This window comes from Sprattus sprattus (genome assembly GCF_963457725.1).
Source record: "Sprattus sprattus genome assembly, chromosome: 1".
Lineage (NCBI taxonomy): Eukaryota > Metazoa > Chordata > Actinopteri > Clupeiformes > Clupeidae > Sprattus > Sprattus sprattus.
In genome coordinates, this window is record NC_137920.1 from 905,634 (window position 1) to 927,261 (window position 21,628).

The 21,628-nt window shown below is 40.8% G+C and overlaps 1 long non-coding RNA gene across 1 annotated transcript; it reads left to right on the top strand.

The window, feature by feature from the left end:
- Nucleotides 1-8,277: 8,277 nt before the first annotated feature.
- LOC308364711 lies at nucleotides 8,278-9,582 on the top strand. The gene is made up of 3 exons (XR_013968634.1): nucleotides 8,278-8,525; nucleotides 8,871-9,011; nucleotides 9,322-9,582. It is a non-coding gene; the product is annotated as an uncharacterized lncRNA (long non-coding RNA).
- The last annotated feature ends 12,046 nt before the right edge of the window (nucleotides 9,583-21,628 follow it).

Consider the following 21,628-nt stretch of genomic DNA (forward strand, 5'->3'; position numbering starts at 1 on the left):
ATTTTTTTGGCCAACGCGTTAGCATAACCGATCAATAATGGTCTAGAGTGCTTTAGTTAGGACCTAAAATCCTCGGCAACACTCGTTTTGCGTATACACAACTAACCGAGTCAATGTAGGCATAAAAAAGTCGTGTAGATAGCTTAAATCATATAAAATATGTCCCACTAAGCTCCCGAGACGGCGCCATCTTTGTTCGATGTATATTCCGGTATATTCTATCTATATCTGTCCATCAACGTATAAAGCCCGCCCTTACAATTTGATTTGGTTTAGAGTGCTTTCTCAACCTTTTTGAAACGTTAAATCTCTCCCAACTAGCTCGATTCCAGACTGAATCTCCCAGACCAAAAATTTTGTGGGCGGAGTTCAGGCTGGTATCCAGGCTAGGTCCTTGATATACCAGAGTTTGAGAACGGCTGTGCTAAATACTATTTGAACATGCCAATTACAGTGCTGTTAAAAAAAAAAACAATGTATTCACCTTGAACTAAAAATAAAACTTACATAAACAAATAGTGAAAGCTGGTTAACACAACGAAACAAATGGCACTAGATATGAGTTTGTGCAAAAAGAGGACACTTCGTCGCGGGACCCCGCCCCCTGAGTTCTTGGACATCTTTTTCACATGTAGATGACCCTGCCCCCTCTCAGCCACGAAGTTTTTTTTTTTTCGAATTCATGTACTATTGTAAACGATGCGACTAGTGGAGGCTGCAAGATGCTCAGTGTTGCCAGATTGGAAATGCCGTATCGTATCAGAGGCTCAAAATTGTAGTATTTGGAGGATAATTATCCTATCTGGGAACACTGGGAAGGTGGTCGACCTCGCGCAAAAAGGGAGAAACCCTTTCCCAAACTTGTAAGGACGTTATGACTAGTTTGTGAAAGACCCAGAGGAGCACTTATATCTGGCAAAATCCCGGACGTTTTGAGGTCTCTAAAAGAGGAAATGTTTGGGTAAAGGAGGACGTCTGGTCACCCTAACTAACACAATAGACTGTAAGAGTTTACCTTCCATATTAGCAGATGAAGCGCTAACGTTAGCCGCACGGTTGTTACTTGGTTGAGATTCATTGAGATTCATTAACGTTATCTTCACTCCATAGCGCTCAAAAACGCGACATTTCTGCAAAGTTACTGCATGCAGTATGGACAAATGTTTCGGAGTAATGGTAGGTTTCCCCCCTTTGACGAAAGAGATGTTTTGCAAGCATTGCAAGTGGCCCTGTGGTAATCTTTTTGCGTGAAATATAACCACCCTTTAGAATGGCTTTGCCTAGGCAGTCTTAAGCTGCCATGTTGGCTAAATGCACGCGATATACCTAAATGGCACTTACATCGATACCAGAATTAAAAAAAAAATCAAAAAATTAATAACTTTTAAAGGTGTATATAAAGCGGAATCGGGGGGGGGGAAATCGAGCGAAAAAATCTTCTTTTTTGTAAGAATTGATAACGGAATCGAAAAGAGATCTGGCTATCGATTCCAAGGAATCTGTCCACTCGGAACCTGTTCTTAACAAGAACCGGTTCTCGGTTCCCATCCCTACACAACTTCCATTCCAACGGTCTGAGAAGGAAACCCCACAAAAATGTAAGAAAAGCTTGGTAACACTTTACTTATTATTCCTATATAATTCACAAAAATAAAAATCCTTCTCTACATTTCCTCTTCAAAACAATTTCCTGCCTAACCAAGAGCCACAATGTAGCCGTCCACTCTATCCCTTTAACCTGTAATAGGAACGACTTCATTAACTTTGTGAAAAAAGATTAACAACCTTCTTTCCACTCCCAGTCCCCCTTGCTGACACTTAGGGGTGGGCTATATGGCCAAAATCTTCCATCACTGTGTTTGTAATTTTATATCACCGTTACGGTATATATCATGGTATATTATACGTAGAGTGACCAGATTTGAGTTTGTGAAAAAAAGGTCACTTCAGCATTGGCTAAATGTGTCCACAGACATAGGCTATACAGTATGATCATTTATTTATTGACCCTTATGAACAAGTTGCAGAAACAATACTGCCTCAATAGGCTATTGGCCTAAACAATAGTGGCCAGTTTAGGCCTACTTTGTACTGAACATTACCATTGAATCTTTAAATAGTAAGATTAAAACAAAGCACATGTAGTGGCATTTAGTCCTGTGCTTACATGGCTTTCAGTGGTTCTTTAATGTACTTTCAGAAAATAAAATCACGTGTTAAATTTTCTTTTCAATGTGTGTTCATATGTTACGGCAATAATGATGAGAAAAACATTCTTTATATGTCCACATATAAACATAAGAAAGTTGGCAATTACACATTAGACATTAGACATACGCCCCATTGACCGCTTTAGCCCGTTGGTGCAACGTGCTAACGTTGCCGGCATATTGGTGAGGTGAGGATTGTCCTGCGTTGTTTCTGGATAAAAAGCACAGAAGTGTTTACATTTTCAACCGATTTCGTTTTTGTATTCAATGGTTTATGATATAAGTGGATAACCAAAAAAAAGTTTTGTCTCCAACTTACCTAGAATCTAGATAGCAAAGCTATAATCGCCAGACACAAACATACATATGTAATATGTCTGGTAATCGCTGCTAGACGCCCACTGTTCTGTGCTCCCACAGCTCCTTCACTTTGCAATACTGCAAATAAATCTAAACTATCAAAAAAGTGCATCTTTAACTACTAACATTTGACGATCATTGAGAGAAAGGGAAGAGAATCTGCAAATGAATAGCTACACTAGACACTTTTCAGTCCATCCATCCATTACTCAACAAGCAGGCATGACAGTCTGTGCAGATCATGTGCTTGAATATTGTACTGGCTATCATATTAGGCTATACGGTTCTTTAGAATATTCAAAAAAGTTCAGTTGATTTGAATGGGCCACCCTGACGTTTGCAGGTCTTTAATTTCTTTATATTAACTGCTTCGAAAAAGTAATGACCATCATTGCAACAGGGTTTGTGCTTTCATATCAGTCCGCAAGTAGTCCGGTCATTTAACGTCAGCAAGTAATGGGTTGCTACCCAACACCTGAAACTTTAAAGGTCTATTTGCCTGAAGAACTGAAGAACATTATGGCTCAATTAAGTACATCTCGTGACTCACTCTCAACCAATCAGAATGCTTAATTTCATCTACCTGTATTATAATTAATATTATTATATGGCAACGACAGTACGAGCATTATGATTGGCTAATGAGTAGTCATGCCAGCCGCCTATTGACCTCCTCGCCAGTCTGCCGGTCTGATACGGATTCTAATTGCCCTCTGACGTCATCTTCAAAATAAGCGATATTGATAGACATAAAAAAGACAGCGATCATCTAACAATCTCTGAAAAAGTCAAGCTTTGGCTCTGATAACTAATTACAGACCAGTCTTCCAGTCAGGCTTTTAATATATATTTTTTGTTTTCAGATATATATTCAGATTTTTTCAGCCACCATTTTAAAATCACACGTTTCTAGAAACTTTGTCTTGCTTTAAAAAGGAAAATACAATTAATGACCATAATCATGTCAAAATTCCAACACTGCCGCGACTGCGGCAGCAATATAAGAAACTGTCTATAGGCTGTCTAACTTGTGATATCTTTTCCTTAGTCTAATATGTGACTTTGGTTCGGCCCCCCTCACCTCCTCCTTACCAATTGTAGTTTTACATCTCCTTGTAAATCGCTTTGAATAAAACCGTCTGCTAAATTACTAAATGTAAATGTATTAATAAGAAATTCAATAAATTGAAGCAATGAAAATATATTGTGTGTATTTCTCTCTTCTTATCATGCATCCACCTTAATCATTTTCTACAAAAATGATATGCTATGGTGTAGTAGACAGGGTACTTTATTCACTACTGCACAAAACTAGACACGTTTGCAAAACTAGACGTTTGCAATGATGTAAGTTGCATTTGTTGATGACGTATGGTTAATAACATTGTGATTGTAGAAGGGACATACAATCAAGATCTTAAACAACCTTTGCCAATATCTCCGTAATGGAGATGGGTTAAAGTCAAAGTTCCTGGGATCAAAGGAAACTTTAGTATTCATGTGCAAACTAAAAATCACGTCTCAGGCTGCGCATGAAAGTTATTTCGGGTTTATCAACTGTACCAATGTCTCAACTGTACTAATAGGCTACCACTATCATATAATTATGAGTGCTTTGTTCTCCGCACCGCCGACATTACAAAAATGAAGGCTACCACTCGCAAGAAAGTGAAGACGTTCAATGTTCGTCGGTGGTGCATGCAATAAATGACTCGAGGAGGTCATCTAAATTAATTATTCCTTGTCGGGTGAATCGGTAGCGCTCATACAAGAACTCATCATGATGGAAAAATGGATCTTCTTGGCGATCGCAAAGAACTCTTCCTACGCTAATCAAACTATAATATGACTCCTTGTCAATGGGATCCCTCCTTTTGGCGTGGGTGTGGCAAGTGTAGCCAGCTAAACTTTGGTTAGCCTGCCCTGGAGCAGGTTAGTGCTAAGCGATATGTTACTATGGTAATTCATCAAAAGTTGCTTCGCCGAACTCGATAAAGGCGCGTCCTCTTTTTTTTTGCCTGGAATCTAGCTCGCTAAACCGGTTAGCGAGCGTCGCCGAACAGTACCCAGAACTTGCTCAATTTTCAACCGACTTTCAAACAGGTTGGTTTGTTGTAAACGTAAGATATTTCTTATGGCAATGCATACTTATGAAGAATTATAAATGATGGGTTTTCATATGAAAATAACATTGAACAAAACAGATAGGTGCAATAAATATAGGGCCAATAGTTTTCCGCGAAAACGGAAAACGGACGGAATACGCGGAATGGACCATCTGAAACGGAATGGACCATTGAAAACGGAATTGCAACTTTTCAAAGGGAAACATAATTTTGTGCATCAAAATCGCCCAAAACCCCCTGCATTTTACCCTGTAAGACTGAATTTCTTTCAAATAAACACAACAACGATTGCAACAATGAACAAACATTGATTAAAGAACAAAAGCAGTCAAAAAATGTCACGTCTGCGCTGAACTCTGCTCCGACCACGCCCCCCTTTTCAACGGTAGTCACGTTCATTTGCTCATCTTCCCAATCGCATTAAAAACAAGAAATGTTAAGTCTTCTGTTCTGTTGATGGCCGGCAAACAACAATCTAAGAAAGGCACGTATTATTCACTGAGTTACCAAAGCAGTCTTTTTTATGGGGACTAATTAGCACTGCACTGAATTACATTAACATGAGTTATTGCTACAAAATAACAATTACACAACTAATATTACTAGATACAAAAGTGGACATTACACTACGGCAACATGGATCTCATTCATATCTCACCCAGTCGAAATCATAACAGGATTGAACCCATCTTTATTACAGCGTATCAACATAAGAACAGAACATAGCTAAATCTCCGCTTAGCATGCATGCTAACACTAGCAGGTAGCCCAAAATTTGGTTTAATACACGATCTATCACAGTAGCAACTTCATGAAAACCCTTACTTGCATTGGGTATGCACATAATGCCTCACATACAGGTCGAACAATGATGATTTAAGCATTGGAAACGTATAAGGCACAGAACGGTCAACTACTTGGCGACAAACTGAACTCTCACTATCTTAACTGAGAGAGCTGCAGGCACACAGACAGCGTTGCTAGGCAACATCACTATCAACAGAGTTTTTCATACAGTTAACGTGCAGAAAGGCATTTTACGGCTGTTTTTTTTTTTACGCGGAAACACGGAATCATCAAAAACGTGACACGGAATTTGCTTTTTTTTGACGCGGAAAACTATTGGCCCTATATACACATGCACAAGCTATTTATGTAAAATCAATATCTAGGCTACTTAAACTCAGCATACAAAATGGCAACAGGAGATAAATGTATACTATTGTTATCACCTTTAATAAAGCAATATTACTGATATAATAAAACAAAGGTGATCCCACGGGGTCTCGTTTCAAGGGAACGTTCAATAGAGCAGGCTGCGCAAAAGTCTGGCATCTTCATTGGCAATAAAGTAGGCCAATCAATTTCCTGTCGAAATCATGTTTAACATACCAACCCTATTGGAAATCATGTGCAATTTCAGTTTTATTATGTGCAACTTAAGTTATATTGAAAGAAAGAACAATTAGGCTATATCACTCCCCTCCACTCCTCTTCAGGAAACACGCTAGGCCAAAGTTCTTCATTTACTGATGGATTTATTTCTCTCTTTAATTCATTTGAAATCCAACGTCGAACTGGTTAAAAGCAGTAAAAACACAATCAACAGACAATCAAACCAAACAATCAAACCCAAAGAAATCAAAGAAATAAAGCGTCATAAATAGACAAACATACCTCGCTGCATAACGATTGAGAGGGGAAATGAGGCAAGGTAAACGCAATCACACTCATCAGCTTGGACTCAGCGGTATACTACCATGACCGTGAGCCGGCGTCTCAGGTCTCCTAGTCAGGTACACTTTTGCTACCATAATAAAGGTGTGTGTGTGACCCCTGACCCCCATGACCTCACTTCCTATAAACTAAACCCAGTCATGAGACAGACAAAAGGTAAAACAAACTTATCAAACGAAAATAATCACCACAAGCAAAAACTAAGACAAAAATAAACAAAACAAAATCTAAACAGTTACAGGCTATGCCTTGCCAATTGATGTAGAATGATTGATACATAGTAGACGTGATACACAATTCAGCTGCACATTTCCACATGTTCAAGCATCCAGAATTATTACCAAGGTAATGACGTTTGTAAATCAAGTCATTTGTAAATCCGTCAAGATTTCCGCGAGATAAGAGCGTAAACGATTGTGAAGATCACTGACGTTACCTAACGTACCACAAATCCCTCCCGGAAGCTATACTGTCGAAAAATGGCCTCCTGTGCGGTCGTTCAAGAGTCCACCGTAATACATCTAGCCTTTAGATATCTATGTATTAGACCCTGTCAGTGTCAGCAGTCTTACGGCATCATGAATTGACCATTGAACAAAGCTCTTAGTGCATCATTATGAAATACTTACGTTCCAGAAGACAATCGTTGTGTTCCTGCTCATCCTCTTCTTTCTTCACTTTGACCTCCACTATCTGTAGTGCTTCATTATAAGTGGAGCTTAGTGACTCTGTGAAGTCTGATTCAGTTTTACAGTGAAGATCTGCAATGGGCTTTTCTTCTTCATCTCGGCATGTAATCATGTGTCCATATTCCTCTTCTTTTATGTCCTCTTCTTTCACTCTCAGTCTCAGGGGTACCTGGTGTGTTTCATCACAGCCAGGACTCAACGGTGGTCCCAGATTCATGTTAAAAAAAGAACCAGAGATGATCCCGTCCAGAGTTCCCTATATGGTCAGGGGCACAACACAAAGAAAAGAAAAACAATTGCGTTCAGGCTCGGGTTCCTTCCTTCCTTCCTTCTTTGTAAAAGCTCCATAGATCGACTGGCACGTCGTATTTTTCACGGAGGAATTCACTTCTATATTGTTGCAGTAAGATAGCACATAAAGATCAGTAAGGTTAGTGTTTACGTTCTTACTTGTGAACATACAAATACCAGCGTGTACTTTCTTAGTTGTGAACATCCGGTAGCTGGCAAGCCAACCAGAAACCTATGCATTGCTGCCACCGTCTGGACAGGAGTGTGACTGCAGTAGGCTACGCTCTCTTGTTTAACTACAGAGACCGAACTGGAGATTCCTGCAGTCACATTCCCATCCAGACCATCCAGACGGTGGCAGTAATGTATAGGTTTCTCGTTGGCTTGCCAGCTACCGGATGTTTACAAGTAAGAACATTGTCTATGCATTTGAAGAGCTCCCGGAGTTTCGTCGTTGTTGCTTCAAGAAAAACAGAGTTTTGACGATTTTGTGAAACACTGCTCGAGGTCCTGTCAGACGAATCATCACTACATTAAATGAACAAATCTCCGTGTGCGACTTTAGGTAAGGTACGTTTTGGTCACAGTATCATAAATTAGCCTACTTGGTAACCTAATCATAATACTGAAATGCGATGTGGCAATTATTGTTATTGTGATCGTTTCTATTATTTTAATGTAGGAAAACAGAGTTTAAAATCCGTTTTCCTTTGTGTTCTTCGGACTTTATAGTTATACTCTGGACGGGATCATTTCTGCTCCGTTGCTAACATGAATCTTTGACTGCCGTATAGCTCTGGCTGTGATGAAACACAACTGTTACCCCTGACGCTGACAGTGACAGAAGAGGACATAAACGAAGAGGAATATGGATATATTATGAAATGCCAAGATGAAGAAACGCCTGTTGCAGATCTTCACTGTAAAACTGTACGGGACTTCAAAGAGACTATAAGTTGTCTCCGCCGGGAGATACAAACAAACAACGCAATGGAACACCCAAGAGGCTACGGGGATTTCTGGACCGATGAGCAGACGCGATTCATGCTCAATCAACTAAAGGAGATGAAAATCTCAAGGCTAAACGGGACAATGGGGGAAGTGAAAACAAGGTACAATCATAAAATATAAGGCTATGTCCCACTTGCTAACCCTAACTTTCGAATCTTACATGTGTGCCACTGGCTAGCTGGACCATTGTCTTTGAGAAACTTGTTAGCAGTGCTAAATATGTGTTGAAACATGTGTACCATCCCCTAACTCGCGGAATTAAACCGACGATGAAAACCAAAGCTAACATGGATACCACATGCTAGCTGGCCCATTGTTTGAGCAAATGTGTTAACGTGTAGACCTTCCCCCTAACTTGCAAGGAATTCAATTTAGGATGCAAGCTAGTTAACAACGTAATAAAGTGTACTTTGATCATGACCGTTTTGTGCTGTTCCATCTTATAGATACTACAATGGACCCGGAGGAGACTGAGACTACGCTGCTGGGAGGCTCACCTGGATCCTCCTCACCTAGGGCGACTCCATCTGGCACTCCTCCACCTTCAAGAACTCCACTGCCTTCTACAACTACAGCTGATCTACCTGGTAAGTTTTGCAATATTATAACTGCATCAACATCACAAAGAATCTTCATGCGATGCATCCACTGATCCTGTGTAGTCTCAGAAACAAACCGCTGATGTCAAGATGGTTACTACCATCATCATCATAATTAGGAAGAATTGACTGAGGACAGGGCTCTTTTGCAGCAATGGCCTGACTGAGCAGTGACTGAGGCTACAGAATACAGAAGAACGATAAATAAACAAAACATAACAAAACAGACAAAATAAATAAACAACTCAGAAATGAAATATATATTTATAAAGTGATTTTATACCTGCTGTTTCTTTAGGGGCAAGGACCCAGCAGCGATCAAGGCAAAGGAGAGACGTGGCTGCAGATGCAGGTCATGTATCAAGAATGGATGGAGGACATGGAAAGAAGTGGGGCTCGGGAGGAACGGATGATCGCCAGCATCCTCTAGAGCACTGACCGTATGGTTGAGAAGCTGATGCAGAGAATAGATAACATTCTACCTCAACCAAACACATTCTCACCGCCACCACAACCACAACATCATCATCATCATCATAATCAACAACAGCCGCCACCACCACAACATCAACAACATCATCATCAACCAGCGCCACCACCACAACATCATCATCATCAACCATCACCTCAACCAAACACATTCTCACCGCCACCACAACCACAACATCATCATCGTCATCATCAACAACAGCCGCCACCACCACAACATCAACAACATCATCATCAACCAGCGCCACCACCACAACATCATCATCAACCATCACCGCAAGATGAGGATATTGGTTACTTTTCTTAATATTTCTTATAAATAAAACACTTAACTGATATATGATGTCACAGTGTCAGTGAGTTCGTCCAGTGATGTAGATGCAGCCTCTAAAACACCCCAGTCAGTGCAGTCAAAGCAGGCCTGTAATTCCAGCCTTGACTCGTTGGTCCTTTCCCACACAGTTTTCACCAACAAGTGGACATAAGTTGTGGGAAATACCTTTGGTTTGCTTTTTTCCATTTAAATGTAGTCTTCTGTGTTTACCCTCATCTGCAGAGGTCAAGGGTCATTGAGTATAAATGCAGTCTTCTGTGTGTTTCATCTGCAGAGGTCAAGGGTCATTGAGTATAAATGTAGTCTTCTGTGTGTTTCATCTGCAGAGGTCAAGGGTCATTGAGTTTATACAACACAGCTAACTGATATGTTTTTCTCTACACTGTCTATGCATGTTATGTAACCTTCCTGCCAACGAAGATACAGAATAAAGTGTAGTGTGAAGAAACCAAGCATTTGATTATTTTACTCTATTATCACCTTGTAGTGAAATTGTAGGAAAACACAAATATTCTACATTCATTCACTTTACCCTTCCTGTGTTCAGCACCTGGTGAGTGTCCCCATGTACGGACATTCGACTCCGTCGGCCAGAAACGCGAGTTCTAGCCTTTATATAGGATATCTATGGTCCCCTTACCCTCTTACTTAGAGCCTTGCATCTGCATCCATTGAATGATAAATAAAAAGAAAAACTATGATACTTTAAGCAAGCACGCCTTCTCCTCTGATTGGTTGTGAAAGGTCAAGCAGGGTCTCTGATTGGTTGTGAAAGGTCAGGCTGGGTCAGTGGCCTTCACTGATTGGTTGTGAAAGATCAAGCAGGGTCTCTGATTGGTTGTGAAAGGTCAGGCTGGATCAGTGGCCAGGCCTGTCGGGCCAGGAACCAGACAAACAGACATGGCCTGAGATATTGTTCTCGTTAATCCTGTTTGAGGGTTAAGACATACACACACACACACACACACACCAGACACACATCGTATTGATGTGGTGTGCCTCCTGCAGGCAATCTACAGGTACTGCATGTATTAAATATGACACGTCGGCAAAGGGAGGTTAGACTGTCATATGCTTCTTGCTGGAGTCGGAGGCATGCCAGGAGGCTTTTTCTCACTCTCCTTCCGTCTCTCTCCCACTCTCCCTACCTCTCTCTCCCCCCTCTCTCTACCTCTCTTTCCCTCCCTCTCATTTCCTCTCACTTCCTCTCTTTCCCTCTTCCTCTCTCTCTCAGCCTCTTTCGCTCCCTCTCTCTCTCCCTCCCTCTCTCTCCCTGTGCTCCCTCTCTCTCTCCCTCCCTCTCCCTCTCTCTCCCTCTCAGCCTCTTTCCCTACCTCTCATTTCCTCTCTCTCCCTCTTCCTCCCTCTCTCTCAGCCTCTTTCGCTCCCTCTCGCTCCCTCACTCTCTCTCTCTCCCTGTGCTCCCTCTCTCTCTAACTTTCCAGAAACTTTCCATGGGAAGTTATGCTCTGGAATTGTGCATTTGTGTGCAAAAGATAGCCTATAACGCTTAATAGCAGTCGTAAATTAGCCAGATTGGAGTGCACCCATGTTCTATAGGGGCTGAATTTGTGAGAGATTGTATGGTTCTACACATTGCATAATAACCATTCATGGCTTAAATTAAAGAAGACACTTGGGTCATCAAAGCAATCAGTTAAAGTGTTTTATTATGTCATTTTAGTTTACATTTCAAAGCAGCAAAACTTAAACATTTGTCAGAAAAAAACATAAAACGCCTAGTATTTTTCTTTATGTTGCAGTGTAGAACTGGGTTTTGAATGTCATAGGAAACTAACAATAACATTTCCTGATGCACCAACATCTTGACAGTGTGTGTAAAAAATTTGAAGCAGATTGACAAAAGTTTACAGGTGTTACACATCAGTTTCCATATGGTGTCTTTAGACGTCTCCAAGTGTCTCATAACCTCTTCAACCTCACCAAATACAAAAGCAGGTACCTGTCACTGTATATCAGTGGCAGCTGGTGGGTTTTAAAGTGAGGCACGAAGGACTGCGCGTTAGGTTGCCATTGGCCTGCCTATTTTGTTGGTGGCATAAGGATGTGAGATACAAATTTTTTCAGGGTGTTTTTGTGAACTACAGTACAAAATAGCAGGCAGGGATACAATTTATACAAAGCCACCAGTGTGGCACCATTGAGCTTGAAAGCTGGTGGGCAGCATGTCTTTGGACTAGACAAGGCCAGAAGGAAAGGATGCAAAGCCAATGGGCGGAGTAAGGCGCTGATTGCCCAACGAGGATCTGGATTGAAAAATACCGTGCAGAATGGGGAAAAACACTGTGCGCTAAATGTGGTTTGGCAAAGACGCTGATTGAGCTGCGGTCACAAAGTTAGTAAATCAGTTCCTGAGTGCATAATGAGGCTTCTTTGGGGTGTTGATAGCAGGAAAGAGTTGGCATTTATACCATTCAGTCAGGTGGGAGAATACAGGGGAAAGAGCAAGCCTTATACTGTGTGATCTTAAGTTTATGTAGTATTCAAATATGGGTTTTATGATTTGAGAAGGTTGTAAAGGCTTTTCCACACTGGGCACATTTATGAAGCTGCTCTCCAGTGAATATTAGCATATGGTTTTTAAATGGTGAAATGCGTGAAAATGCTTTTCCACACTAAACACATTTATGAGGCTTCTCTCCAGTGTGTGTTCGCATGTGGATTTTAAGATAACTAATGCGTGGAAATGCTTTTACACACTGGGCACATTTATAAGGCTTCTCTCCAGTGTGTATAAACATATGGTTTTTAAGACTTGAAGTAAGTGAAAATGCTCGTCCACACTGGGCACATTTATGAGGCTTCTCTCCAGTGTGTATTAGCATATGTGATTTAAGATGTGAAACGCGTGAAAATGGTTTTCCACACTGGGCACATTTATGAGACTTCTCTCCAGTGTGTATTAGCATATGTGATTTAAGATTTGAAACGCTTGGAAATGCTTTTCCACACTCGGCACATTTATGAGGCTTCTCTCCAGTGTGAACTACCATATGCTGTTGAAGATTTGAGAAATCTAAAAATGATTTTCCACACACGGCACATATATGAGGCTTCTCTCCAGTGTGTATTCGCATATGCCTTTGAAGTTTTGAAACACCTGTAAATGCTTTTCCACACTGGGCACATTTATGAGGCTTCTCTCCAGTGTGTATTAGCATATGTCTGTTGAGGACATTAAGGTGTGCAAATGTTTTCCCACACTGAGCACATTTATGAGGCTTCTCTCCAGTGTGTACTACCATATGGGTATTAAGATTTGAAATCTGTGAAAATGCTTTTCCACAATCAGCACATTGATGAGGCTTCTCTCCAGTGTGTATTCGCATGTGGATTTTAAGACTTGAATTCAGTGAAAATGTTTTTCCACACTGGGTACATTTATGAGGCTTCTCTCCAGTGTGTTTCAACATATGGGTTTGAAGACTTGAAACGCGCGGAAATGCTTTTCCACACTGCACACATTTATGAGGCTTCTCTCCAGTGTGTATTCGCATGTGGATTTTAAGACCTGAAATGTGTGAAAATGCTTTTCCGCAATCGGCACATTTATGAGGCTTCTCTCCAGTGTGTATTCGCATGTGGCTTTTAAGACTTGAATTCTGTCGAAATGCTTTTCCACACTGGGTACATTTATGAGGCTTCTCTCCAGTGTGTATTAACATATGTGTTTGAAGACCTGAAACACGCGAAAATGCTTTTCCACACTGCACACATTTATGAGGCTTCTCTCCAGTGTGTATTCGCATATGGATTTTAAGACCTGAAATGTGTAAAAAAGCTTTTCCACACTGGACACATACATGAAGCTTCTCTCCAGTGTGTATTAACATATGCCTTTGAAGATCTGAAACCACTGAAAATGCTTTTCCACACCGGGCACATTTATAAGGCTTCTCTAAAGTGTGTATTCGCATATGCCTTTGAAGAACTGAAAGAACTCTAAATGCTTTTCCACACTGGGCACATTTATGAGGCTTTTCTCCAGTGTGTTTTAATATATGGGTTTTAAGGTTTGAAATCTGTGAAAATGCTTGTCCACACTGGGAACATTTATGAGGCTTCTCTCCTGTGTGTTTTAACATATGGGTTTTAAGATGTGAAATGCATGAAAATGCTTTTCCACACTGGGCACATTTATGAGGCTTCTCTCCAGTGTGCATTTGCATGTGGATTTTAAGACCTGAAATGTGTGAAAATGCTTTTCCACAGAGGGCACATACATGAAGCTTCTGTCCAGTGTGTACTACCGTATGCCTTTGAAGACTTGAAATCTGTGAAAATGCTTTTCCACACTGGGTACATTTATGAGGCTTCTCTCCAGTGTGCATTCGCATATGCCTATGAAGAACTGAAACATCTCTAAATGCTTTTCCACACTGGGCACATTTATGAGGCTTTTCTCCAGTGTGTTTTAGCATATGGGTTTTAAGGCTTGAAATCTGTGAAAATGTTTGTCCACAATGGGCACATTTATGAGGCTTCTCTCCAGTGTGTATTCGCATATGCCTTTGAAGATCTGAAACACTTGTAAATGCTTTACCACACTGGGCACATTTATGAGGCTTCTCTCCAGTGTGTACAAGCATATGTCTGTTGAGGGTATTGGGCTCTGCAAATGTTTTCCCACACTCTGTACATTTATGAGGCTTCTTTCCAGTGTGTATTTGCATATGTCTTTTAAGATGTGAAATCTGTGAATATGCTTTTCCACACTGGGCACATTTAAGAGGCTTATGAGGCTTCTTTCCAGTGTGTACTAGCATGTGTCTGTTGAGGGTATTGAGGTGTGCAAATGTTTTCCCACACTCTGTACATTTATGAGGCTTCTCTCCAGTGTGTATTCGCATGTGGATTTTAAGACTTGAAGTCTGTGAAAATGTATGTCCACACTGGGCACATTCATGAGGCCTCTCTCCAGTGTGTATTCGCATATGGGTTTTAAGACTTGAAGTCTGTGAAAATGCTTTTCCACACTGGGCACATTTATAAGGCTTCTCTCCAGTGTGTATTAATATATGCCTTTTAAGTCTTGAGGATAATGTATATGCTTTCCCACATTGGGCACATTTATGAAGCTTCTCACCAGTGTTCTGCTTTTGATTAACACTAAGAGTGTGTGTTTCCTGGTGTTCCTCGAGTTCTCTCAGGACCGTGAAACTCTTCCTGCAGACTGTGCAGTGGTAAGGCCTTTCATTGAGTTGCTGGTTGAGTTCATCATTCTGTCCATGGAGCTTCTGTTGGGTTCCATCTGAATGTTCTGCACCTGAAAGAGATGCATATGGATTTAGAATGACAGGCAGATGTTCTAGATGCAGCAATTCATTGTTACCCGATGAGGAAATATTCCATTGTTTGGATGTTCTGATTCACCTAGAAGAGTTAGATTGGTCATTAAACTTGCTTTTCTGGCTATGCATGGGAGCATGTTTGTGTTTCAACCCCCTTCACTAGTAAAACTAAATCAATTTTAAAACTCACATTGACTGTGCGCTAGCATTTGGCATACTAACCACACCATTTGGCATAGTAACCACACTAATTGGCATAGTAACCACATTAATTTGGCACAGTAACCACATCAATTCTCTGATTGGTCTTGCCACTACTTATAGCAACTGTGTGCAGACATTTTTATATTTTTTAGGTTTTTTCACAGGTGACCTGTTTATGTATTATCTTCAAAAAGTTTGATGGTATGGTCGTCCAAAGGACACAAACACAACTGTCATTCAAAATAGCGGCGATTCTGCGATCTGAGAAAGAAACCCCACGAAAAAGTAAAAAAAGCTTGGCAACACTTTACTTATTATTCCTATATAATTCACAAAAATAAAAAAATCTTTCTCCACATTTCCAGTACAAAACTATTTCCTGCCTTACCAAGAGCCACAATGTAGCCGTCCACTCTATCCCTTAGACCTGTACTAGTAACGACTTCATTAACTTAAAAAAAAACAGTGTTGGGAAGTAAGGGAATACATGTACCGGCGTTACGCATTTAGAATACAAATTATGAGTAACTGTATTCCGTTACAAGTACAATTTAAATAGATGGTGTTCAGAATACAGTTACATTGTCGGTCCTTCTCTGTTTCACAAGTTTATTCACTCTCTAAATAAATGAAGACAACTTAATGCATTTCCCAGAAGCCCCAACATGAAAATGAATGAAAATTAGCTATTTACGTGATCAGCAGACCTGCCAACATGTATGCATTTTGCGTACCTGGCACGCATTTTGACATCAAAGTACGCTGGTACGAGTTGATGGTCTAAAAGTATGCATAACGCTCAATAATGCATTGCTGGTTTTCAACAGGTTCAAACTTCACAGTCTGTCTGTGTCGAGTCACCAATGCGTACATAGGCAGCTGCAGCAGAGCAAGAAGCAGAAGAGGAGTTGGACCAATCACAGACCCCCTGCCGCTACTATCGTTACGCTCCCCTGTATGACCATCGAAATCAGAGAATACTAGGTTACTCTGCGCCGAAGAAGAATCAACCGCTGTTAAGGTGTCAGTTAGCGTTTTTTTATTCATGAATACTTACCTAGCTCTCCCTTCCCGACCACATCTGGCCAATTCTCCAAGTGAGGACATTAAACCAAGTCAAAAATAACTGAAAGGTAAACAGTAATGTAGAGATAAGACGCTAAATGTATTTAATTTTAGCCCAACGATGTTAAACATGTGGTTTTCGTGTTCGCCATCGATTTAAAATGGCAAATAAATGTAAGTGTCTTGGCTGTGTTAGAAATGTTTTGACGTTACGCTTTTTGGGTTTTTTGATATTACCTAGTTTCCTAAAGATAAAGGAAATTCTAAATAATAATAATAAAAACATTTTTGGATGTTGTAAACGGACAAGCGGGATAACGGCCTTCGAGCTGTACAGTTCTGCAAAGATAATGGACTTCGTGGAGTTCTTTGCCCCGCATCGTCCATTATCTTTGTAGAACTGTACAGCTCGTCGGCCGTTATCCCTTACATATTATGCTTTTATAACTTTTAGGGACCACAACAGAAATACGGAGGCCTAGGGGGGGAATACCTCCCTGAAATGACTTTTTGCAGGTTGGGATGTCTGTAATAGCCTAAAAAACTCTTCCACTGACTAGAATTTAATTAATGATAAAAAAAGCAAACACAGCGCCATCATTTGGTCTTAGCAGTTGTTTAGTCCTGCTATGTAATTGGGCTTGCATTCAAATCAGATGTGGGGAGAAAAAAGAATGATGAATCATGACACTTGATAGGTGGTAGGGAAAAAATACAACATGACCATTGTTTGAGAAGTTCCTAAGTAGCCTAGAGTGAAATAACGTCTGATGTGCAGAGAAATGTCTCACCAGGCTACACATCTTTTTTTATTTCATTAGGCCTTCTTAAGTGGTTCAGAACTGCATTATTTATTAGGTCAGAATGTCTTCGATTGGTTCAAATATGCAACAGCATTACAACTAATAGAATGAATGCCACAAAATATTGGACAGGATAACCAAAAAATAATGGGGGTGTACTACATACAACAGTTCTCTCCCCCAACTCTCAGTACTCAAACACAATGTTGGCAGGTCTGGATCAGTAGCTGCTAATGGAGTCGGAAAAGGAGCAGGTGCCAGAGCCGGCACAACAGAGCCAGGGCAGGAATGCTTTTCAATCCTGGAAATTCTAACAGCATTTCACGTTAAAGAAAGAGAAGGGAGAACGAATATATATATATATATATATATAATATAACTATGTATATACTATATAATATTATACTCGTGAAATTTCTAAAGGTTGCAAAAGCCTGGAGTTGAAAAGAAATCAAATCTATAAGTCAATTAATGATGACATCAAACTAATTCTCAACATGCCTATTAGCATAGATATATATAACTAGATAGATGTCTCGTCTGTGTTGACCCTGCCAGCAGTCTGACGTCATCATTAATTGACCGTTGAACAAAGCTCTTAGTGCATCATTATGAAGTACTTACTTTCCAGAAGACAATCGTTGTGTTCCTGCTCATCCTCTTCTTTCTTCACTTTAACCTCCACTATCTGTAGTGTTTCATTATGAGTGGAGCTTAGTGACTCTGTGCAATCCGATTCAGTTTTACAATGAAGATCTGCAATGGGCTTTTCTTCTTCATCTTGGCATTTAATCATGTGTCCATATTCCTCTTCTTTTATGTCCTCTTCTTTCACTATCAGTCTCAGGGGTACCTGGTGTGTTTCATCACAGCCAGGACTCAACGGTAGTTCCAGATTCATGTTAAAAAAGAACCAGAGATGATCCCGTCCAGAGTTCCCTGGCCTATATGGTCAGGGGAACACCACAAAGAGAAAAACAATGGCTTTCAAGATCGGGTTTTCTTCCTTCTTTGTAAAAGTTCCATAGATCGACTGGCACGTCGCATTTTGCACGGAGGAATTCCCTTCTATATTGTCGCAGTAAGTTAGCACATGAAGATCAGTTAGGTTAGTGTTAATCACAGCAAAAAATGAGGACCTTTACGGAACCAACAACGGCAACGCGGTAGACTTTTCACGTGGACTCCTCTCTAATGTTCTTACTTGTGAACTCCTAGTATTTGCTAAACCAACCAGAAAACTTTGCATTACTGCCACTGTCTGGACAGGAGTGTGACTACAGTACGCTCTCTCGTTTAACTACACAGACCGAACTGGAGACTCCTGCAGTCACATTCCCATCTAGACGGTGGCAGTAAATTATAGGTTTCTGGTTGGCTTGCCAACTACCGGATGTTCACAGCTAAGAACATTTCAAGAGTCCACGGGAGAAGTTCACCGTGTTGCCGAAGTTTCCTCTGGAAATACAATTTCGTCTTCGTATTTTTCTGTGTTAAAAACTGCTTGACGCTAACCAATAGATCTTTATATGGAAACGTTTTTAAAGTAGGCCTACGTTTTAGTCACAGTATCGTGACATCTTAGCCGTCTTCGTTAGATCCCACAGTAACCTTAGATGATCGCACAGTATTATAATATCTTACCAATCTTCATTAGCTCGTACTCGAATGCAGCAGCCCTAGGCAAGTGAGATGTGGAGACCGTGACGATAAAAAGTGAACTCCTCCGCGCGAAATGTGAAGTGTCAATTATTTATTATTTATGTAGTATTGCTCTCTGGAACTTTTACAAAGAAGAAAACTGAGATTCAAAAACATTGTATTTTATTCTTTGTGGATTTCCCGGACTATATAGGAAACTGTGGATGGGATCATCTGTGGTCCGTTGCTAACATGAATCTACGACTGCCGTTGAGCTCTTGCTGTGATGAAACACACCAGGTACCTCTGAGAGTGAGAGTGAAAGAAAATAAATTAAATGAAGGGGGTTATTCCACCAAGTACTAAGTCATGTTTTGCTAGGGGTTTAAATAGGCCTTTATCTGTGATGAAACACACCAGTGAAAGAAGAGAACAAAATGACGAGGGTTATTCCACTAAGTCATGTTTTGCTAGGGGTTAAAATACTTACTTTCTGCATCAAATGCAAATAAAGTCATAAATGTTATAAAATGCATTTTTTGGGTGATATTCTGTTTCTCACTGTTAATATACACCTACCATTACAATTATAGATCACACCTTTCTTTGCAAGTGGCCAAACTAGCGAAATCGGCAGGGGTTCAAATACTTATTTTCCCCACAGTATGTTATTCTCTACAAGTGGACATTAGTTGTGGGAAATACCTCTCCCCCCCCCCCCCCCCCCCATTTAAATGTAGTCTTCTGTGTTTACCCTCATCTGCGGAGGTCAAGGGTCATTGAGTATAAATTTAGTTTTCTGTGTGTTTCACCTTCAGCGGTCAAGGGTCATTGACTTTATGTAACAGTTAACTGATATGTTTTTCTCTACACACACACACACACATTGTATTGATATGGTGTGACTCCTGCAGGAAATCTAGAAGTACTGCAGGTATTAAATATGACACTTCAGCAAAGGGAGGTTAGACTGTAAGATGCTTCTTGCTGTGCATGCTGGGAGTCGGAGGCATGCCAGGAGGCTTTTTCTCCCTCTCTCCTTCCCTCTCTACCTCTCTCTCTCTCCCTTTCTCTCTCTATGCCTCTCTTTCCCTCTCTCTCATTTCCCATACAATTCCTCACAAATGCAGCCCTATAGAGCATGGGTGCACTCCAATCTGGCTTATTTAAGACTGCTATTAAAACGTTATAGGCTGTCTTTTGCAAAAAAATGAAAGTTTCCTGAGGGAGGGAAGAGAGAGAGAAGGAGCCAGTGAAGGAGAGAGAGGGAGGAAGAGAGGGAAAGAGGGTTCTACACATTGCATAATAACCATTCATGGCTTAAATGAAAGAAGACACTTTGGCCATCAAATGCAATCAGTTAAAGTGTTTTATTATGTCATTTTAGTTTACATTTCAGAGCAGCAAAACTTAAACATTTGTCAGAAAAAAACATTAAACGCCTTGTGTTTTTTTATGTTGCAGTGTAGAACTGGGTTTTGAATGTCATAGGAAACTAACAATAACATTTCCTGATGCACCAACATCTTGACCGTGTGTGTAAAAATTTGAAGCAGATAGACAAAAGTTTACAAGTGTTACACAGCAGTTTCCATATGGTGTCTTTAGACGTCTCCAAGGTTCTCAGAACCTCTCCAACCTCACTAAATACAAAAGCAGGTACCTGTCACTGTATATCAGTGGCAGCTGGTGGTTTTTAAAGTGAGGGAGGAAGGACTGCGCGCTTGGTTGCCATTGGCCTGCCTATTCCGTTGGTGGCATAAGAATGTGAGATACAAGTTGTTTCAGGGAGTTTTAGTGAACTACAGTACAAAATAGCAGGCAGGGATAGAATTGATACAAAGCCACCAGTGTGGCACCATTGTGCTTTGAAAGCTGATGGGCAGCAGGTCTCTTGACTAGACAAGGCCAGAAGGAAAGGATGCAAAGCCAATGAGCGGAGTAAGGCGCTGATTCCCCAACGAGGATCTGGTTTGAAAAATGCCACGCAGAATAGGGAAAAACACTGTGCGCTAAATGCTGTTTGGCAAAGACGCTGATTGGGTTGCGGTCTCATTAGCCCCGGATACATGTGTCAATTTAATCCACCCAATTTAACCCAAATCACGTTTATGCCGGTAAAAGCTCGTAACTCGCTTAGAATTGCCTCATGTAGCTCACGCCTAAATTAAACCGTTTCATTTTTTCCGGCTTAGTCTGAGCCTTTCGAGAGAGGTTGCCTACGCCGATTGGTGAGCTCAAACAAGGCGGGTCAAACTAGGCCGATGTAACATAGGGCTAGTGGTGACAGGGAAGCCACTCATAGGGAGTGTTACGCGCATGTGTGACTGCGTGGAGATGACCCAACCGCTTGTACACAATCCATCCCCATACACCGGATATAGCCTGAAGGCTTTCAGTAGTACAGATGCATATCAATATGCAGTTGGAGGATGGGTGAACGACACCAATAAATGGCATCTGGAGGCAAAACACATGTATGGACATCTAAGTTACTCAAACAGCGATTATCAACCGATTTATTTTAGTGGTGGTTAAGAGTGCCAATGTGGGCTAGCTAGGTCTAGCTAAAGCCTTTAGTAAAGTTTGCTAGTAGCGCGCTAACTATTAGCACTCTACCTTAGTCAGGAGAGTTTAGCTATGATAAGGCACAGCAATTGTTCACGATTGTATCAACGTGCTGCATTTCACTTAACATGTCATTCCCAGGCTCTGAACACAAAATCAACATCTCCATGGATAGTGGTGCAGGAAAAT